This window comes from Thunnus maccoyii, chromosome 6 (genome assembly GCF_910596095.1).
Source record: "Thunnus maccoyii chromosome 6, fThuMac1.1, whole genome shotgun sequence".
In the NCBI taxonomy this organism is placed as follows: Eukaryota; Metazoa; Chordata; class Actinopteri; order Scombriformes; family Scombridae; genus Thunnus; species Thunnus maccoyii.
The window spans coordinates 33039389-33061119 of NC_056538.1; the positions used below are offsets into that span (position 1 = coordinate 33039389).

General features: G+C 39.3%; 2 non-coding genes across 2 annotated transcripts; both read right to left on the bottom strand.

The window, feature by feature from the left end:
* Nucleotides 1–1721: 1721 nt before the first annotated feature.
* trnar-ucu lies at nt 1722–1815 on the bottom strand. The gene is made up of 2 exons: nt 1779–1815; nt 1722–1757 (listed from the first exon to the last, which is right to left on the bottom strand). It is a non-coding gene; the product is annotated as a tRNA-Arg (tRNA).
* Nucleotides 1816–11997: 10182 nt separating this feature from the next.
* On the bottom strand, nt 11998–12086 carry trnar-ucu. The gene is given in 2 exon segments: nt 11998–12033; nt 12050–12086. It is a non-coding gene; the product is annotated as a tRNA-Arg (tRNA).
* Nucleotides 12087–21731: the final 9645 nt, after the last annotated feature.

The following is a 21731-nucleotide window of genomic DNA, read 5'->3' on the forward strand; positions in this document are numbered from 1 at the left end:
TCCTGGGTATATTTACATAAGGAGGTTTATGAGTAATTTCCACAGAACAGAAGTGCTCGTCATCCAATCGCCAAAAAAACACAATGTTTATTACAGATTTATGGCTAGAACAACTTGACACACAGTGCTGAGCTGCATCAGCTTTCAGATGATGTATCATTACTTCTATGTGACACATACTGTTGCTAAAGATCACCTGTCCCCCCATAAAAAAGACAAAAATGGGTCTATGGTGGATCACTGTTCACTTCCTGTTTCCAACCGACAATCAAACCATGACCACGATTGTCCCCTCACCTGAGAGGGAGATTCAAATTTACTGAAACCTGATGTTTTTGTATAACCTGTAGTTGGAAATAAGGAAAAGGGAGCTCTGGTTGATTTGATCTAATTTAACCTGATGTATTTCCCATAAACGTGGCCTTTGTGCCTCTTTGTGTCATGGTAACTTTATACTCTCAGCTCCGTTATAGAGATTTGGGGGAAACGAGGACTGAAGCCAAATTACGTATATCAGGGCAAACTCACACATGTAAACAAACCGCTGCGTGTGCGGATGAATATGGAGGGTGGTTCGGTTAGCCAGATGTAGATCTCTATGCTAGTTAGCAGTAATGGCTGCTACAGTCGGCTAGTTTCTGTGTTTACTTCTGCTCAGACTCACTCAGAGATGATCATATTTATTTAGAAAGCTGTAGGAGGCTAACAGAGCTGGTGAGAGCAAAGTGAACACGACCCACATAGAGCCATAATAGACACATTTATGGGAAATAAACAAGAGTTTTCCTTTAATCACATGGTTAATATTGTAATCATGACCATAAACTTCCCTTAACGTTACCAAAGTAGTAATTTTGGGTTTGGTTTTTAATTACCTTGATGTATAATTTTAGCATTTACTTGGATGTCTAAATATTTATAAAACAAAAATTTAAAAAAAACCCATTTATATCCACCTGTATCTCAACACTGTCATACACCTGGATACCCACACACACACACACACACACACACACACACACACACACACACACACACACACTGAGTGAGAAAAAAAAAAAAAGAGAGAGACATTCTTGACCACATCTGTTCCTTCCAAGCAACCAATTTACCAGCCTGGACCAGTCAGAGCTTTATACTGGGCAAACACAACCTGAGGTAAACACACACACACACACACACACACACACACTCATGGAATGCATACACAAACAAGTAGATGTAAGTAAGTGTGAACACTAAAAAATATAGACAAACACACACACAGAGGGGCACACAGGGTAAACAGTGTTGGTGAACTGGCACCGTTCCTGACAGTGTTATTCCAAACTCAGACATTCCACAACTCACTTTCCTCTCGACAATTACCCTCCAAACGCTATGTGTGTGTGTGCATATGTGTGTGTATGTGTGTGTGTGTTGTCCAAACCCTAGAGCCTCCTTAGCAGAAGGTCGGAAGGTCATCGTCAAACAAAAGGAAAAGGATGGCGGCTTTAAATTCTGAAACACTGGATCTGAAACCTCAAAAAAAAAAAAACCTCTCCGTCACCAGGATAAAGTCACTTTAAAGTCTGTTTCCATCCACCTGATTTATTCACATTCTCAACTTGTGCATAAAAAGCACCCGGTGGAAACACCAAAAAAATTCAAAAAAAAATTCTTGAAATATCATTAAAAGAAAGGTGTTTATCGTTATCGGAGGAGTAAAAGTAGTAAAAACCTGACTCTGGTGGGACTCGAACCCACAACCTTTGAATCACTTCCTGAGTGTTTTTGGCTAGAAGTCCAATGCGCTGTCCATTGCGCCACAGAGCCTCATGTGTCCAGAAACATCCATCTGCAGTTGGAAGTACCATCTAATGCATATGTGAATGTAGTTGACTTCATACTGTGTGATATTTGTACCATATGTCAAACAGTTAATGGCTGTTTGAGTCACATACTGACATTTTTTCCTTCTTTATACTGAAAGAGAGACACAAAAAGTTTTATTTCTAAGAAATAATCCATTTTACATATTGAAACCACTTCTCTCTGACATCACAAACCAGGTGACCCACCTTTTTTATTCATGTTTTCAGTTTGCACGTATAAAAATAACATGAATGAAAGCACTTTACTTTCGGAATTCGTCTTTATTCTTGTCTGAGATATTAAAGTATAAACAAACTAATTGAATAAATGATGATGTGCATGAAGCATTTGACTTAAACGTACAATATGTAATTTCAGCCGCTAGGGGTCTTTAAACCAAAACAATAACAAAAGACAGAGTGTGATGACGGTGTGAAGTAGCAAGGGATCATGGGAGTTGTTGTCTTCATTGTTAAACAACCAGCTTCTTCAGGTTCTCTCATAACAAACAGACCCGGTGATTAAAACAGGTGAAAAGACGGAACAAAGCAGTTTCATGTTAAAAAATCAGTATTTCTCTGATGCTGTTCAGCTGGCGCAGCTAACGGAGTTAGCTAAACTGCTGCTAACGTTTGCTCAGCTTGTTTCTCTGATAACTTCAGATCCAGATGTTCAGCAGGTTTCTACCGGGAGCAGAATTATCTGCAGAGGTCTCCTCCTCTCCAAAACAAACGTAGACAGGGATTAAAACAGGTGAAAACGCTGCAAAACAGTTTCACGTAAAAAAATCAGTGTTTCTCTGACGCTGTTCGGCTATCACAGCTAACAGCGTTAGCTAAGCTGCTGCTAAGGTTTGCCCAGTTTCTAATAAGACCCAGAAGAACGATGGCTAAAATCCTTCATCTGGTTAAAAGATATAGTAAAAAACCACCAAGAAAGAAAGTTCATTATAAAATCATAGAAATGTGGCTTAAAATAGAATAAAAGTCAATTCATAACAGTTTTTATTCAGACATCATTGTGGCAAACAGCCACAACACCAATATATTATCTTGTAGGTGTATAAACACTTCTAGTAAATTGGAAGTGTGATTGCAGTATGATCAGCACTAAACTTTCATACAACCTATAAAGCTCGACTGGTGGGACTCAAACCCGCAATAAGGAACAGCAGTGTAGAGTAGCTACCAGTAAAAACATGAAGCTTCACTTTACTACTATTCTAAGTCTGCGTCTGGCCAACTTCAGTCCAAATGTCCAGAAGAATTCTTCTTCTTCTTCTTTTATTGAGGACACATCAGGAGCTGAACTGTGTGGACTTGAGATAGCCAAGTATCCCAGAAAGCAGTCGGGTTGTGAGCGATGTTTCAACAGAACATTAGAACAGACACGAACACAGACTGAAAAAGGCCAAACAGCTTTGACTCCATATGTTTTATATACGATAAGATATAACATTAGTCTCAGCTTACAAGAGGCGGACACACAGATCAAACATACAGTTACACACACGACACTTTTCATAGACGTATATCACACATCATGTCAATCATACACATCATATCCTCTGGACTCAGATCTCAGTTAGCAGCACAATGATCTCGGTTAAGCAACAGGATGGATGTATGAACCCTGTACAGTGATGTGGAGGTGAAAGTTGGAAAGTTTGTCTTACCTTTTTCACCACATTTTCAACCCAGTTGTAAAAAAAAGAGAAAGAGGGGATGATGTGCAAAAAGGTTCCCATCTGGATTTGAATCAGAGTTATTGGGGTTTACACGGTAACCACAAGGGCTCCAGGTCGCCCCTGAAAGACAGTCTCAGTCCTCGTCTGCAGCCTCCTGCAGCAAAGATGCTAAAATGTGGCTAAACAACAGACTTCACCCCCATCAGAGGTCCCTGAGACCTTCTTCTTCTTCTTCTTCTTCTTTTTAAATCCTGATGAATTGAGAGAGAATCGTCGTCTCAGGGTTTCACGTCTCGGCTGCTTCCTGTGTGCTGGATCAGCTAACAGCCTCGCATGAAGTCACCAGAGAACATATTGATATTCCATCTCTAATAACCAACCACATTTCCACTGCTAATGACACAGTGGCAGCCATCTTGGCTCTGCTTACTGTCTCATTACAGGCTATCTGAGAAACCGACGGCAGCGTGGCAGCACGACGCACCCAAACCTCCAGACCTGTGTGTGTGTTAGGATGTGTGCATGTGACTGTGTTTATGTACGAGAGAGAGAGAGAGAGACGACAAACACATGAGGAGGAAGCTATAGGTCAGAGGTCATCAGCTGGAGCTGGATGTGTTTGTTGTTTTAAAGCAGGAAGAGAGAAAGTGTTAAAGGCTGCAGGTGGCTTTTAAAAGCTGGACAGACACGTTGGAAGCTGGAGGCAAAAAGACAGAGAAAGGGAAAATTACAGTAAACAAACTGTCTATAAATAACATTTACATTTGAGAAAGCTGCATTTTCTTTAGGCTCTGTTCCCTGACAGTGTTTTTGCTGTGTGTTAAAGGATTGTGGAAAACAAGAAAACTGATCTTTGGGATGGATCAGGGTGATGTTGAGGCCTCCTGTGCTGTAAACTCGTTGCTGCGTCTCACCAGAAAGTCAAATCAGATCTGCAGTAAGCTTCAGCGTGAGCCTGCCGCCGCCGCCGCCGCCGCTGAGTGTTAACGTAACTTCTGTAGTCACAGTTTGCATCACAGCCGAATGACGAGCAAAGCAGAACACTGGAAGTGTTGCTGGTTGTTCAGCAGATAAAAGTCTTTACAGTCTTCCAAAGGATGGAAATTCACATCAGGAATGACTGAAATTCATTTTTGGAGATGATCTTCCCTCCGTTATCGGCGAGTAGTTGTGTGTGTGTTTGACACATTGTACAGGGGTTCAAGAGGTTCTCGATGAGGTTCCTGGGGTTCCTGAGGAAATTCTAAGTTTATTTGAGAAGATGATTCATGGTCTCTGAGATACCTCAGGGTCACTGAGAAAGTTGAAAAGATTTCTATGGAAATCCAAGTGTTCTTGAGGAGGTTTGAGGGATTTGTGATGGGTTACCAAGGATCCCAAGGAAGTTCCAGGGATCCTTGAGGAGGTTCAAGAGGTCCATAAATGAGTTTCAAAGTTCTTCCGGAGGGTCCTGAGAGTTGGTTACAGGGGTTTTTTGAGAACAGTTTGGGTTTTCTTGACAAGGTTTTAGGGGTTTTTGTTGAGATTCAACACCAGAAAGTCAAATCAGATCGGCAGGAAGCTCTATCATGAGCCCAGCGCCGCCCAGCGATACACTGAGGGTTAAAGTAACTTCTGTAGTCACAGTTTGCATCGCAGCAGAATGATGAGCAAAGCAGAACACTGGAAGTGTTGCTGGTTGTTCAGCAGATAAAAGTCTTAACAGCCTTCCAGAGGACGGACATTTATGTCAGGAATGGCTGAAATTCATTTTTGGAGATAACTTTCCCTCCATTATTGACGGGTGGTTGTTTGTGTGTTCGGCACATTTTACAGCCGACTGTCTGCTGAATGAGACTCAGCTGCAGGATTTTCTACTGTTTCATCTTCAATCTGTGGATGAAGGTTTAAAACATGGTTTCTTTCTGTTCCTCAGATAAAGGAATATAACATATCTGTGCTAAAGCTAAGCTAGCGACGTCTGGCTACGTTTGAAAAAATTACCTTGACTTTGTGAGGAAACTTAAACACGATCTTACATCTCCAGCTGCAAACATTACTGCAGGTAAACATGCTGCTGCTTTCATTAACTCCTATTCTGATTGGCTGGAGGTGAAGGTAGGGGGCCACACCTCCAGCCAATCAGAGTAGGAGCTCGTTAATAATGCAGATTTATGTAAATAGCTTCAGGAACAGAGGACAGAGAGGAATCTAGGCTGTAAGGAAAGATGGATTTAGAGAAATCTAAACAACTTTTGGTGAATAAAATGTCACAGAGATGTTTAAAATAGACTCAGTGTTTATAAAAAAAATGTGCCAAAACAGGCCAGAATACCACATCTTCATAAAATCAAAATCAAATCAGCTTCATTGATGTGAATATTGAGGTCACATTATTGTCAAAGCTAATAGTATTGAACACAAGGAACACATAATGTCCATATCTAAAAAGTAACAAAAACAAATGTGTTTGTTTCTGTGGAGAAAGCTCTTTGGAGTCACCTACAGCTCCCCACATGTTGTTTAATCAATAATAATCAATAATAATCATCTTTTCTCTCCGTACAGAACTCCAGCAGAGTGTTTGTCTCATATTTGTTGGTGAAGCTGCAGATTTTGTTCATTAAATCTAATTTCTGCTCAGATCGTTGGTCGTGGTCTTTAATTAGTAGAAGAGAGGAGGAGAGGCTTTCCAACCTCGCTGCTGATTACAGACTCACAGAGAGAGAGAGAGAGAGTGTGTGTGTGTGTGTGTGTGTGTGTGTGTGTGTGACCTAGATGTCGGTTGCGTTGTGGTCTCTGGACCTCGACCGGACGAGAGAACCTCAACACCACAAGCAACGCCTCAGCCAAGAGAGACAGATAGACACTTAAGAAAATGGCAACCGAAGAGAAAGAATCAATTTTCAGGAGAGAGAGAGAGAGAGAGTCAGTCTGAGTGGTTTTTAAAGAAAAACTGAGGAAAGAAAGAAAGAAAGGACACAGGAGAGAGGAAGAGGAGGATGAGAAGTAAGAAAAGACAGCAGAGAAAAAGACGACAGAACAGGACAGAGGGAAGACAAAATCAACAAGCGAGTCCAAAGAAGAAGAAAAGTGGAATAAAAAATGAAAAGATTGGAGAAGAGATTACAGAAAGAAGAGAAGAGGAAGATAGAAGAGATGAAAGATGGAGAAGAAAGAGGAGAAGAAAGAAAAAAAGAAGAAGAGATGAAAAGAGGAGTGAAGGTAAAAGGATGAAGAGAAGCTTGGGGAAAAAAGACAGAGAAGTGGAAAGCAAAATAAAATCTGAAGGAATGAAAAGAAGAAACGGGAGGAAAAGACGAGAGGAGAGGAGGATACAGGACGGAAGAGACGAGAAGGTGAAGAACAAGATGAAGAAGAGAGATGATGAAGGAGAAAAATTAGAAAAAAACAAGGAAAGAGGAGGAAAGAAGATGCAGAAATGAAAGGAAAGAGAAAAAGAAAAGGAGATGAGGAAGAAAAAAATAAAACAAAGTGAAATAAAACTAAAAATAAAAGAAAAGCAGAGAAAGAAGCAAAGAGAAGGAGGAGTGTCGGGGGATTTGTGGTTCTGGCAGCCATCTTGGTCTGTTCAACAGCAATCAGCTGTGAACCAGCATGAATGTCAGGAATGGACCAGACTGTAATTACACTGTGTGACACTGTGAGTGTGTGTGAGTGTGAAGGTCTCTGGGTTCATGCAGCCCCAGTCGCCACAATAAAATGTTGGCATTGTTGTACGTTTTTCTGCAAAACCATGAATCTACGTTTCAACACATATGTTTAATCATATCGACATTTCTACAATACCTATCATAGGGGGAAAGTGACGCAGTTCAGATGACATCTATCTCAGGCTCACTCTCATGTTAAAAGGAGGAGGAGGCGGGTCGTGTGGTCGGATAAAAGATATGTTGCATGGCAGAAAGTTGCAAAGACCACTGTTCAAGACCACTGCTCACTTCCTGTTTCAACCGACAAAACCGGGTATTTTAACCCAAACCATGCTGCTCTTCCCCCAAACATTAACCAAGTGGTTTTTCATGCCTAAACCTAACCAGACCTTAACCACAGCGTTGTCACATCATAAAATATAATTATTCAACTGATAGCAGCCATTAAATGTGGCATTAAATGACACGTGAAAAGCTTAAAATGCGATCAACAGTGAAATGTAGAGATTGAATCATAGAGATTCAACATAACAGTGGTTTGCAGAAACGTACGATGCCAATGTTTTATTCCAGCGATTGGATTGGTTCGTGAGGACGTCTGAGGAGTTTATTTCATAAGAAATGTTTTTTTAAAAAAGATCAGACCCGAACTCTGAAGTGTTCCATTCACTTTACGGAGTCCAGCAGTTGTCAGGAGTGTTTTTGTTAAATCAGTAACAAGTGAACACAGATGTAAACAATGCACGACTCAAAGGTTTAAAATCAGCTTTGCGAATGTTTTATGCAGAAGGAAACAAATTTGACATGTCTGTTAGACTTCAAGGGTATACATGTTGGTTTTTACAGAGTAACACTGAATGTAAATATAACTTTTGTTTGTTTACAAGAAAACCGGGCACCTTTAACAGATGCATTCCTGGGAAGTCTGTAGGTGCTGCCTTTCTGCAGACTTCTAGAGAAACTCTGCAGACTTCTAGAGAAACTCTGCAGACTTCTAAAGAGACTTTCTGCAGACCTCTAGAGAAACTTTCTGCAGACTCCAGACAGACTTTCTGCAGACTTCTAGAGACTTTCTGCAGACTTCTAGAGAAACTCTGCAGACTTCTAGAGAGACTTTCTGCAGACTTCTAGAGAAACTTTCTGCAGACTTCTAGAGAGACTTTCTGCAGACTTCTAGAGAAACTTTCTGCAGACTTCTAGAGAAACTTTCTGCAGACTTCTAGAGAAACTTCATGCAGACCTCTAAAGAGACTTTCTGCAGACTTCTAGAGACTTTCTGCAGACTTCTAGAGAAACTTTCTGCAGACTTCTAGAGAAACTTTCTGCAGACCTCTAGAGACTTTCTGCAGACTTCTAGAGACTTTCTGCAGACTTCTAGAGAAACTTTCTGCAGACCTCTAGAGAGACTTTCTGCAGACTTCTAAAGACTTTCTGCAGACTTCTAGAGAAACTTTCTGCAGACCTCTAGAGAGACTTTCTGCAGACTTCTAGAGACTTTCTGCAGACTTCTAGAGAAACTTTCTGCAGACTTCTAGAGAGACTTTCTGCAGACTTCTAAAGAGACTTTCTGCAGACTTCTAGAGACTTTCTGCAGACTTCTAGAGAGACTTTCTGCAGACCTCTAGAGAGACTTTCTGCAGACTTCTAAAGAGACTTTCTGCAGACTTCTAGAGACTTTCTGCAGACCTCTAGAGAGACTTTCTGCAGACTTCTAGAGACTTTCTGCAGACTTCTAGAGAGACTTTCTGCAGACTTCTAGAGACTTTCTGCAGACTTCTAGAGAGACTTTCTGCAGACTTCTAGAGAAACTTTCTGCAGACTTCTAAAGAGACTTTCTGCAGACTTCTAGAGACTTTCTGCAGACTTCTAGAGACTTTCTGCAGACCTCTAGAGAGACTTTCTGCAGACTTCTAAAGAGACTTTCTGCAGACTTCTAGAGACTTTCTGCAGACTTCTAAAGAGACTTTCTGCAGACTTCTAAAGAGACTTTCTGCAGACTTCTAGAGACTTTCTGCAGACTTCTAGAGAGACTTTCTGCAGACTTCTAAAGAGACTTTCTGCAGACCTCTAAAGAGACTTTCTGCAGACCTCTAAAGACACTTTCTGCAGACTTCTAGAGACTTTCTGCAGACTTCTAGAGAAACTTTCTGCAGACTTCTAAAGAGACTTTCTGCAGACTTCTAAAGAGACTTTCTGCAGACTTCTAAAGAGACTTTCTGCAGACTTCTAGAGACTTTCTGCAGACTTCTAGAGAAACTTTCTGCAGACTTCTAGAGACTTTCTGCAGACCTCTAAAGAGACTTTCTGCAGACCTCTAAAGAGACTTTCTGCAGACCTCTAAAGACACTTTCTGCAGACTTCTAGAGACTTTCTGCAGACTTCTAGAGAAACTTTCTGCAGACTTCTAGAGACTTTCTGCAGACTTCTAGAGACTTTCTGCAGACTTCTAGAGAAACTTTCTGCAGACTTCTAAAGAGACTTTCTGCAGACTTGTAGAGACTTTCTGCAGACCTCTAGAGAGACTTTCTGCAGACCTCTAGAGAGACTTTCTGCAGACCTCTAAAGAGACTTTCTGCAGACTTCTAGAGACTTTCTGCAGACTTCTAGAGAGACTTTCTGCAGACTTCTAGAGACTTTCTGCAGACTTCTAGAGACTTTCTGCTCACTGCATTTTCATGTATTTTTATGCAACATTTTGCAGGTTAATCATAACAGTAAAGAGCTGCTGTCTGTTGAAAAATGCACCTGAACTTCAGTAGTTTGTTCATATTGATATTTTTAATATGTATTTTTTAATCAACAAATAAAAATAAAATGATAATGTGTGTAAAAGCTAAAGCTAAATCTTAATCAGATGCTAAAATGATGAAGGTTGTTCTGGAGCACCGTTTTAGTGTTTGTGCCTCTAACGATGCATCAAGTGAGAAAAACTGCCAGAGGAGTTGTGGGTTGTTTTTTTAATAATATCAAAAACAGGTTTAAGGGTGTGTCTCATGATGAATGTAGGTGACATCATATTTGGTGCATCTATGCATAGGTTCACATAGATCCACTCCTCCTGTTTACGAATCAAATATAGTTTCACTTAACACAACTGGAGACAGAAATACAAATATGTAATAATGTAATAATAATATAATGTAAATAGAAATATCACAGTGTGTTAGAAGATATTTTTGATTTTTTATGTAGGAAAAGTCTTCAGCTTACATCACTGAATAAAACCATCTGTCACTTACTGCAAAAATGTGAGATAATCACATGACAGATAGATAACAGATCAATAACAGATCATTAGAAAAGAGGTTAGCGTGATGTGTTGGTGTGTGTGAGTGTGAGCTGACATTCCTTACAGACATGCCAGCACAACTTCTGCTTCCTGGCAATGGTCTTATAACATAGGCATGTTAACTGCTGCGCACGTGTGTGTGTGTGTGTGTGTGTGTGTGTGTGTGTGAAAATGACTCTATGCATTAGGTAGGTTTTGTTGAGTCAGCCCCTCGAGAGTAATCTCTTCTCACCACAGTGTGTGAAGTGTGTGTATGTTAGAAAGTCACACAGACTAATAGTTTATGAACCCGTTGAGTTCATCGTTATCTTTATTCATGTCTACAGTTTCAGCCTTGGGGGGGTAACACACATACACCGTCACACCAACACATCATCACACACTCACACAAATGAATACACCCACACAATACTGCCAACAGTTACACACACACACACACACACACAGTCTGACCCCTGCAGCAGTGCCCGTCATGAAACCACAGTGATTCAACACAATACAGAGAACACACACACACACACACACACACATAAAGACACTGTTTTTACAGTGTGAGAAAATGAAGGGTAATTCACACCCGCAGCATTTTTTTGGGTTTTTCTGGGGATCTTTTTGCACGCACAATATGTCATTTCTGCCGCAAGGGGGTCTCACAATCAAAACAATAACAAAAGACGGACTTTGATGACATCGTAAATTAGCGTGGGATCATGGGAGTTGTTGTTAAATAATCACCATTGCCATCATTACAGTCAACTTCTCTGTGATTTAAAGGTTGTGGGTTCGAGTCCCAACAGAGTCCTCAACCGGCACTTAAACATAAAGGTTTCTGGCCTCTAGTAGCACCACGGAGCAGTTCTTCTATGAGTGGGTCCTGTTTTAGTGACATGATACATGATCTTCAGGTGGCTGTAATGCAGAAATGCACCAACAATAGCAGAGAAGAAGAAGACAGCAAGCTAGTAAACATGGATGTAAAAAAAAAATGCAGGAAAAATCAGCTTTGCAAATATTTCAGCAATATGTGATACGTGATAAAGGAATAATAATAAAACCTATTAAAATAAAAGATGACTCTTTTGAATCACGTCTTATTAATACTAGAAGTCCGTTGCGCCACAGAGCCAATGAGCAACACATGATGCTGTGAACCCACTTCGACATGTTGATATAAGACAGCAGCATCATAGTGACTCATTTAATGTAACCTGACGTCACCTTGTAAACCAGACAGCTATTTGGTTACCACGGTTACCACAGAGACAAGTAATGACAGGGCCGACCAGGTGAGCCACGAGGTGATTGGCTGAGATGATGAAACTGCTTAAACGTTTGGCCCCGTGGCTTGTAATCATCATCATGTGACCAGATTACAGAGCAGCAGCACCAGCAGCAGGTAACGTGTGTGTGTTGCTGTTTCACAGGTAGGTTTATAACGTTTGTATGATCACAAAGCAGCAAACACATCTTCATACTAATGTGAGTATTTTTAAGGTGTGTAAGGATTTAAAGATCGACTCTGGTGGGACTCGAACCCACAACCTTTGAATGCCTCCTCTCGTTAACTAGAAGTCCAACACGCTGTCCGTTGCGCCACAGAGCCTCTTGGTGTCTGGTTTATTGAGTGACAGTCCTGATTTTATTGAGACTTTTGGTGAAAAGCAGTTCATATTTGGATGTTTTGTGCTCAGTTGGTACGTACTGTGACGTGCTCGCCATCATCGGGTCAAGTTACGATGCTGCAAAGCTGTATAGACGTCAGCCTTTCTCACTCGTTGCCGTGGAAACGCTTGAGGCTGCAACAGACACAGAAAGATTCTTAAATTGAAATTAAACCAGCAGATCTGTGGTTTGATCATGTGACTCCAGAACGACACATAGCAGTAATCAGCAGGATGACATCATCCGTCTGTGTTTTATAAAACAATAATGATGTTTTATGATGTGACGACGCTGTGGTTAACGTCTGGTTAGGTTTAGGGGAAAGTTGATGGTTTGAGTTAAAATGATCACTTTGTTAAGGTCAGAGAAACATGTGTTGCGGGTTAAAGTTACTACTTCCTTAAAGGACCAGTGGTTAAGATTTAAGGGGATCTATTGGCACGAATATTGTCATAAAAAGGGATTATATATAATATAACCGCCATGTTTCTACAGCACTGCTACATGCCACTTAATCCTACACACTGATCCTTTAAAGTTAGGCCACTGTCGTCGTCATGGCAACAATAATGACCACGGGGGGTTAAGGTTACGGGGACGATCATAGTTACGCGACTCGTGGTTGGAAACAGGAAATAAAGTCCACTGTTGGGTCAAAGCCTCCATCCAGCCTCCTCCTCCGAATATATATATATATATATATAAACGTCATCTGAGCTGAACCAGTGCTCCCAGTTACTACGACTGCTACATGGCAGCTGTCAAACTAACTATAGATAGTTTCTGAGCGACTGACAGTACGATCTGTTGTGTTGTTTTTCTTGGAAGGACAGTCTTGTTTTTCAGCCTTGTTGTCTTTTCTTCTTTCTCCTCCATATTCGGCGTTGCACTGCACAACTTTAATACCATCACTTGAACTGATGTGATGATATTTATACTGGTTACCAGTCTGTCACTGGGTCCATTTTAACATTCAGAACTTATAAGAGTCAGAATTAAAAGAGGAGAAGCAGCTTTCACTGATTACACCCCCGAAAGTCTGATGGTTTTTGTCAACAAGGAAGTTTTTATAACATCTTTTTACCTTTGTGTTTTACCTGAGTTATCTTAAATTTCACCCTATTTTATTGTATTTATCCAAATGTTTTATTGCTTCTATATGATTTAACGTCTTCATATACTTGTTTTATACATTTATCAATTTATTGTTCTTGTTTGTCACATCCATATTGCAGTGAATTGTGGGTAATTCAATCAGTCAGCTCCACAGAAAGTCCACAGAAAGTCCACATGAGTCCTTTTGTGGACTTGATGAACTATGGATGTTGATAACTGGACTGGTGGCTCAGTGGTTAGTGCTGTTGCCTCATAGGAAGAAGGTCCTGGGTTCAAACTCTGGCCGTTCATGTGGACTTTCATGTGGATTTCATGCTGGATGCTCTGACTTCCTCCACCATCAAAGATATGTGTTAGAGTTAATGTTCCTGTCAGCTGCCTGCTGTGTGTGTGTGTATAGAATGAGTCAAATCCAGATGTTCTCCCAGTAATATGGATTAGGAAAAAGCTCCATGCAGGTGTAAACACATCTGAAGGAGCTCTGTCTCACATGTATATCATGTCAGCACAAAACTCAAGCATCTCTGTTCAGTCAGACCAGTGACTCACAACAGCAGCTATCTGTCTGTTATTTTCTCTGTGGTTTATTCAGACGGTGAAAGAGGTCAGACGACTGGGTACTGCACACACACACACACACACACACACACACATAGTCTGAAGTATTTTCCATCTCAGCGGTTTAATATTTCTCAGGCTCTTTATAGAAAACAACCTCTAATTCACCATGGACTGTCTTTCTTATCTCTCTCTCTCTCTCTTCATTCCTTCATCCTCTGTCATTCTCTCTATTTCCGTCGCTTTCATTCTTTCTCACTCTCTCTCTCTCTCTATATATATATTTTTTAGCTCCATTTGGATTTATTTCTGTTGGAGAGTTGGTTTGATTTTATTATTAAACCCCAACTACTTACTGTTTTTCTTGCACACTCACTGGTACGCTCACAATTTCCTGTTTGACTTCTGTGTGACGACCGAAGAAGTGAGGAGGAACCTGATAGATGTCGATCAACCTAATTTCCAAATTTCGTGGTGATCAATCCGACGATCGTTGAGATATTTCAGTCTGGAGCAAAACTGTTGACGGACTGAAGAACCAAACTAAAGATAAAACCATTAATGCTGAATTCAGACGAACTTATCAAGACGAACTTGATAACATTCGTTTGATCTCATTCAGTCTCAGTGGACGAGCTCGTCTCCTGTAAGATGTGTTTATTGTATACGTTTTCATTTTGATCCATATGTTTAAAGTAATTACCGTCTTGTCAGAGTAGATGATTGGCGATGTGGATGTGATCAGATTTATCACCTGCCTCTTCAATTATAAACAAATACAAACACATTTCCATATATATCGATGGCCGAAAAATGCACTTTTTTGAGAAAACTAAATAAAACTTGTTTTCTTGCAGAATGCTATTTGTTAAGGATACCCAACACATAAAACACTGTTTTTGGACTATATTATTATATTATGTGTTATAGATATTAATGCCTCGCAAAATGCAGATAGGAGCTTTTGTACTTGGTGCAAGTTGCTCTAAATTAAGTTAATAATAAATATTAAATTAAACATAAAATGAAATTTGTTTTCAGGTAAAAAGACGTAGTAAATGTAATAGTTACTACATTGTAGTATACTAGGGTCAGAACTCCTTAAATTCAGTGTGTTTGCTTCCTCGTCCGCTGGAAATGAATGTTCAGTGATTGTGTAACTCACTCGTGCTGCAGCCTCTCTACACATCCAGCGACTCTGCCTTGTGTTTTTGTTTTGTTGTGTGACTTTTGTGTCATAATGAAGGGCGGGATTATCTTACAGACAGACTGAATATGAGCAGCCTTCCTTGTTCTCATCATCCAAAGTGAAATCAGCCAATCAGAACATTCTGCTGATAGGAGGTTTTGCACTTTGGCCGTTGATATGTCACCATTTGTTCACTTGTAATTTGTTATTCTTCTTCTTCTTCTGTCTTTCTTAACGTTCTGTCTTCTGTTTCGTTTTTTGTTTTTTTTTCACCACTAATGTTTTGAATGTTTGTTGTTGTTCTTGAGACGTTTTTTTGTTTAGGAACAGATGACATCATAACATACAGTTATGTTACAGCGTGTGTAGCACTTTTATACGTCAATGCTTTAAGTTTATAAATGTGCACAAAAAAAAAAGAACAAAAACAAAGGTCAAAACAACAAAAGCACTTTGTTACAGAGAGACGTAGTAAAAGTGAAATATGTTGTCAGGGAATATTTTTCTGTACGAACAATTTTTTGCAACTTGGCAAACGTTTTCATTAAAAACATTTTGATTAAAAACATAGTTCAGGCAGCGTCAAGTTTCTCTCTAAACGTATAAACATCATTTCTATACGACTGACGCAGCATCTGGAACGACTAAAAACATCCAAACGTGTCCAAATGTTGTTGTTTTTTTGTCTCTCGACTTCTACAATGTGTTTGTGACATTTGCCAACTTTAAGCCACAATTAATGATCTGCTGATTATTTTTTTCAATTAACTGTTTAATCTATGAGATGTCAAAGAAATAGTGAAAAAAAAAATGGCAGCCGCAGCGTCACAGAGCTCATAGTGATGTCTTATTTTGTTCTAATATGGCGTTTGAGAAGCTGCAGCCTGAGATTATGTAACATTTTATCACTATTTGTGCTTGAAAAATGACTCTTTTTAAACTGATTATCCAAACAGCTGTTTTTTTTCTGCTCATCAGCTGATTGATTAATCTCACCATCACCTCTGTACGAGTCATGAAAGACATAACAAGCTCTGATTGGTCGGCGTAATCTGTGATCGCCTCGTCTCATCAGAACACGGCAGGATAATGTTTCAAATCTCAAGACATAGAAGTAATCTGATACTAGAATATGTAAAGATAATGTTTTATAAAACAATAGAGGATATTTCATAAAATGGAAGAGAGAGAGAGAGAGAGAGAGGATGTGTAGATGTGTGTTGGAGGAGGGGGGGACTGAAATGTGACTGACCTCGACTCAAATTGAAAGCAGTTGTGGAGCAGTCTGTGTGTGTGTGTGTGTGTGTGTGTGTGTGTGTGTGATGTGATAGCAGTGCTGTATTTTTGTATTTTTTTTTAAAGCTGTTCCCACGACAGCGAGCGACCCCGCCACCTCTCCCTCTCTTCCTCTCGCTCTCTCTCTCTCTCTCTCTCTCTCTATAAATGGGTCGTCTGGTGGCATTTTGGTGGCCAGTCAGACTTAAAAAGGACAGAAAGAGAGAAACAGAGAGAGAGAGAGGGAGGAAAAAGTGACAAGAAAGGAAAGAAAGTATTTGAGAGAGAGAGAGAGAGAGAGGAGGGGAAAAACAGACGCAATAACAAGAATATATTTAGGGAAATATGTTTGTTCTCTTTCTTTCTGAGAGTGTGCTGCTGGAGTCGGTTAGCTTAGCTTAGCGTAAAGACTGGAAGCGGAGGGAAACAGCTAGCATAGCTGGGCCCCAAAAGTCACTTGTCCCTGTTTTAAACATCATCTTGTCTTGTTTTCGCTGACCTCCGGTGGTTTGACCTCTCACCTCGCTGCGGTGATGTAGGAGTGTACTCCCGGGTCTCTCGGTACATGGTGACATCACTGGTGGGCGTGGTCGCACAACACACCATGTTTTATTCACCAAATGTTGGGGGGTTTTTTTTCAAATAAAAAGAAAAAAATGTTTCTTGGGATGACTGGATGTTTTATTCATAGATTGATGCGTTCAGCTCAACATGCAGATGGACTTTGACTTCTGTTGTGATTATTTATAAGTGTTAAATAACGGAAATGATGTAAATACACTGAGGCTGAAAGAATACAGACAGTGTTGTTCATCTTCATTGAAACATCAACTTTTTGTACTTTTTACCTTTTATCAAGCCCAGATTGATCCTGCCGGTCTGGATATTGAACCGACAGCTGTGGTGTAATTTCATAAAGACTCATGATGTGCTAGAAGGAAAAGAAACTAAATGGCGCAGAATGATTATTCCGAGTATCATAAGCGATAAGAAGCAGTGTGTTGAATTGTCATTATATTGAATATATAATCTCACAGACCACATATAATCAATGTAAGGGCACAGAAATATATTAATAAAGAATCTCAGTGAAAAACTTGTGTGTGTTAAACTTCACTTTGAAAGGATCAAGAAATAAGAGTGTAAAACGGCAAGAATAAGTAGAGCCAGGGGAAGGTTTGGCAATAATGGTGTAAAAAAAAAACAACCTTGAACAGTTATAAAAAAATAAAAGAGCCTAACTGGATAGAACCGGTTATGCCAGGCATGACCAGTTCTAACAACAGGTGATGTAAAGAAATTATAATGGTGTCATTGGCTAGTATAAAAGAGGTTGGACAGAAGGTGTGACCTATGTAAACCCAAATGGTATAAAAGACAACAATCAGAGCCCAGACACTCAGAGCATCCTGGTGAACCTTGTGAACACTGTAACTGCTCTCCTTTTTTTGCCAACATTAAAGTACATTTTGCTGCTCAGAACTCTTGACTCCTGATGATTTTTTAAAATTTTTTGAACATCAAAGATAAGTTTTGTTCTTGAGCTGATCTGAAACTTTTTGCAACTGAGACCCAAAAAATCTGACACGACACGACTTTCTCCTCTAAGCTTTAACCACTGCCCCAAAGAGGATGAAACACTACGGTTTATATGTTCTGACTTCTAGTGGTCATCAATATTTCTCTTATAATTATTGTGTCAACTGAGTGATGATGTTTTGTATACAGTAATTATGATGTTTTGTGGTATTAAAACTGACTTATTGTCCACATGAGGAATCAATTTATTTTACATAATATCCAAAAAAAAGTTTTGTGAATAAAGCGTGATGTCCTGAAGCTCACACCTCGCTGCGTCTGTGTTCTTAAAGGACGAGTTCACAACTTTTCAAGTGTGTCTTAAACGTTGAATACAGCATATCAACATTTCAACAAAACCTATCATCTCAACACATGTGTGCACATGTGATCTATATGATCTTTCCTATATAGGAGGAGGAGGGGCAGGTGGATGGTTAGTAAGTTTCTTGGACATTTGCAGCCATTTTTCTGGCGAGAAAACCGCGTGTTTTTAGTGAGACATCAGCTGTTTTTATTTTATTTTTTATTTTTATTTGAACCCAAACCATGATCTTTCCCCTAAACCTAACCAGACTTTAACCACAGCGTTGTTACACATCATTATTATTCAACAGGTAGAAATGTTAATATGATACATAATTCACGTGTTGAAACGTAGATATTCAACGTTTCTGTGGTTTGCAGAAACATTTAATGCCAACGTTTTCTTCTTCTGGCGACTGGGTTGCTTAATGAACACTGGTGAAGTTTAGTGAAGTTTGTTAGAGTGACAGAAAGATGGTGGTCATGATTAAAAGAATCCACTGCTGACTGTGTTTGACTCCTGTGTTGTTGACCTCCTTCCTCTCTCTCTCTCTCTCTCTCTCTCTCTCTCTCTCTCTCTCTCTCTCTCTCTCTCTCTCTCTCTCTCTCTCACTTCGTCCTCTCCTCCCGATGGACGAGGGGTCATAATTACTTTGACAGCTCGAGGTCTCATAAACAGATGTTGTTTTCTGGCGTTTGTTGAAACAACCGATGCTGACGTTTTTTTTTTTTCTTGGAGAGTCAGTCAAGTTCTTTCACATCAAACTGGGAAAAGCATTTCTTCATGGAGCTGGCAGAAATCAGACCAGTCCAGTTTCCATTTTATCTCAACTTTATTTTATTTCTGCGTTTTTTGTTGGGTTTTTTTAAATGTTGCATTTCTGGATTTTTGCATTTCATTAAAATCTTTTTTCTTATACTTTTTGGGTTCACAACCTCCAATTAATCATGTGTTCATCAAGTGTTTTAGGTGCTACAGTACTGTGATTAATAGTAAAAGTAAATAGTAAATAATGGTAAAAGTAATAATAGTAATAGTAAATAGTAAATAATAGTAAAAGTAAATAGTAAATAGTAAATAATAGTAAAAGTAAATAGTAAATAGTAAATAATAGTAAAAGTAAATAGTAAATAGTAAATAATAGTAAAAGTAAATAGTAAATAGTAAATAATAGTAAAAGTAAATAGTAAATAGTAAATAATAGTAAAAGTAAATAGTAAATAGTAAATAATAGTAAAAGCAATTGCGATTCAAAAGATGCAAGAAAAAAGAAAAACTATATAAAAATGATCATAAAATCTAATGATTGAACTATTTGCTGCTCTGTGCGAAGCAGTTTGTAACTTTGTTGTTGTTTTTTTAAAGTGCTCTAAAAATAAAGATTATTATATTATTACATTGTTTAAAACAGGACAACTCAATTACAAGTATTACAGGCACATTTACAGTATTTCCACCTCATCAAAGCTTCAGTGAGGCTTCGTTACACGATGAGATTTCAGTACAAAACCTCCAGAACTGCATGGACAGTATTTCTATATTAATGGGAGACGTGACTTAAACTGGGAAAAGGTGTGATACCAGTAACGCTGCTGTAAGTGTTCATCAGTGAGTTTTTCACTGTATTCATTATTGTGAAAATGTTTGATTTTACATTTATTCTGCTGGAGGTTTGATATCATAACTTCAGCTGGTTCAGTTTTGTGGTTTTGGGGATAATTTAGATCCAAACATGTTTTGTTGTTGTAGTGTTTTATGTCCCCACTCTTCATTATGGACACTGTTTTATTGCAAACGATGGTCTCGTACTTCCTTCCAGCAACATGAACACATACTTCTCAGCCCACTCATCCTTAAACACACGCTGCTCACTGTCAACCTTTCATTTTTTTTGTATCAGCTTGTTTTGAACAAGACATTTTACTTTTTCCACTCTGTGTCGACCAGCTGAGAGCTGAAGACAGGTGACGTGATGACGTGATGACAGACGGCGTCAGGCTGCAGTCAAATTTTGTTCCCATTAGGATTAAATAGTTAATCTGTCTGGACCGGCCTGTGGACTCTTTTGGCCACATGAAGTCTTCATACTAATAACTGTAATAAAAGCAATTATCAGAGTCATATTAACAAGGATGTTTCCACTAATTTGCATCCTGTTGCTCATATGTGCATCACAAATAGTAGTAAAACTATTAGAAATATTAATAACTGCACCCGAGTCTGAGTTCTTCTCCTCAGATGACGTATGTGACGGAGGGACGGCTGGCATCTCTGTCCCAGGACAAAAAAAAACACAGCTGACTCACTGCAAAACCCTCAGTGTGTGTGTGTGTGTGTGTGTGTGTGTGTGTGTGTGTGTGTGTGTGTGTGTGTGTTTGTGTTTGTGTGCGTGAGTGTGTTCCCATATCTGGGAAGTGAGCTGATATCATAGTCTTCAGGGTCTAATTTTAGAGTTGTGTGTTTTATTGCAACACCAAGGACACACACACACACGCACACACACACTCTCGCACACACACACGCACACACACGCACACACAGAGTCCAGATGTTTCCTATTGGATGGGTCCAGAGAGACTGAAGCCGGGTCTTAGTCAGCCAGCTGAGACGAAAACTACGACACCAAAAAACACACCAAAACATGGAGCAACCACCAGGCCGATGAGTTCAAGATTTACTATATTAAAGCTGCAACAAGCAGCTGCGTCTCCAACATGGAGGAATCAGTTAAAGGAACAGACACACATTTTTTCTTACAGCAGTTTTATCTGTGTGTGTGTGTGTGTGTCAAGTACAGAAGGGGGGGGGGGGGGGGGGGGGACTGCTAGCACCAAACAGAAAAAATACACCTTCCTTTACTTCCCCAATGCTGTTTGTGTAAAAAAATAATCATCATTTTCACAAAATCAACCATTTTTTCTTATTTTTCTTTTCTTCTGACCTCATTTAAACCTAATATGTAGATGGCCGAAGAGTAAAACCTCCTATCTGAAAAATGCACTTTTTTTGAGAAAACTAAAACAAACTTGTTGTTTTTTTGCAGAATGCTTTTTGTTAAGGATACCCAATACATAACACACTGTTTTTGGACTATGTTACTTTATTATGTGTTAACAATACTGTAATAACCATACAAACAGACCGTAAATAATACCACATAATACAGTAATATAGTCCAAAAACAGTGTGTTATGTGTTGGGTATCCTTAACAAAAAGCATTCTGCAAGAAAAGTTTTTTTAATCAAGTTTTATCAAAAAAGTGCATTTTTCAGATAGGAGGTTTTACTCTTCGGCCATCGATGTAGATAAAAATTGAAATGGTAACTTCTCCTTTTACCAGAAACTTGACAAAATACACCAGAGATAAGTTCATGTTTTATATGTTTTATGAGCATGGCATGAAAAATATTATCATTTGTTTGTCAAAACATTAATACAGGTGAATTTTTTTCCAAATATGTAGATACAAAACCGGTTTGTACGTGTCTGTGGCTCCTCCTCAACTGTTCCAGCAGTCGCTACATCAAGTATAAAAAGCACATCACAGGGTCGGTAAAAACTA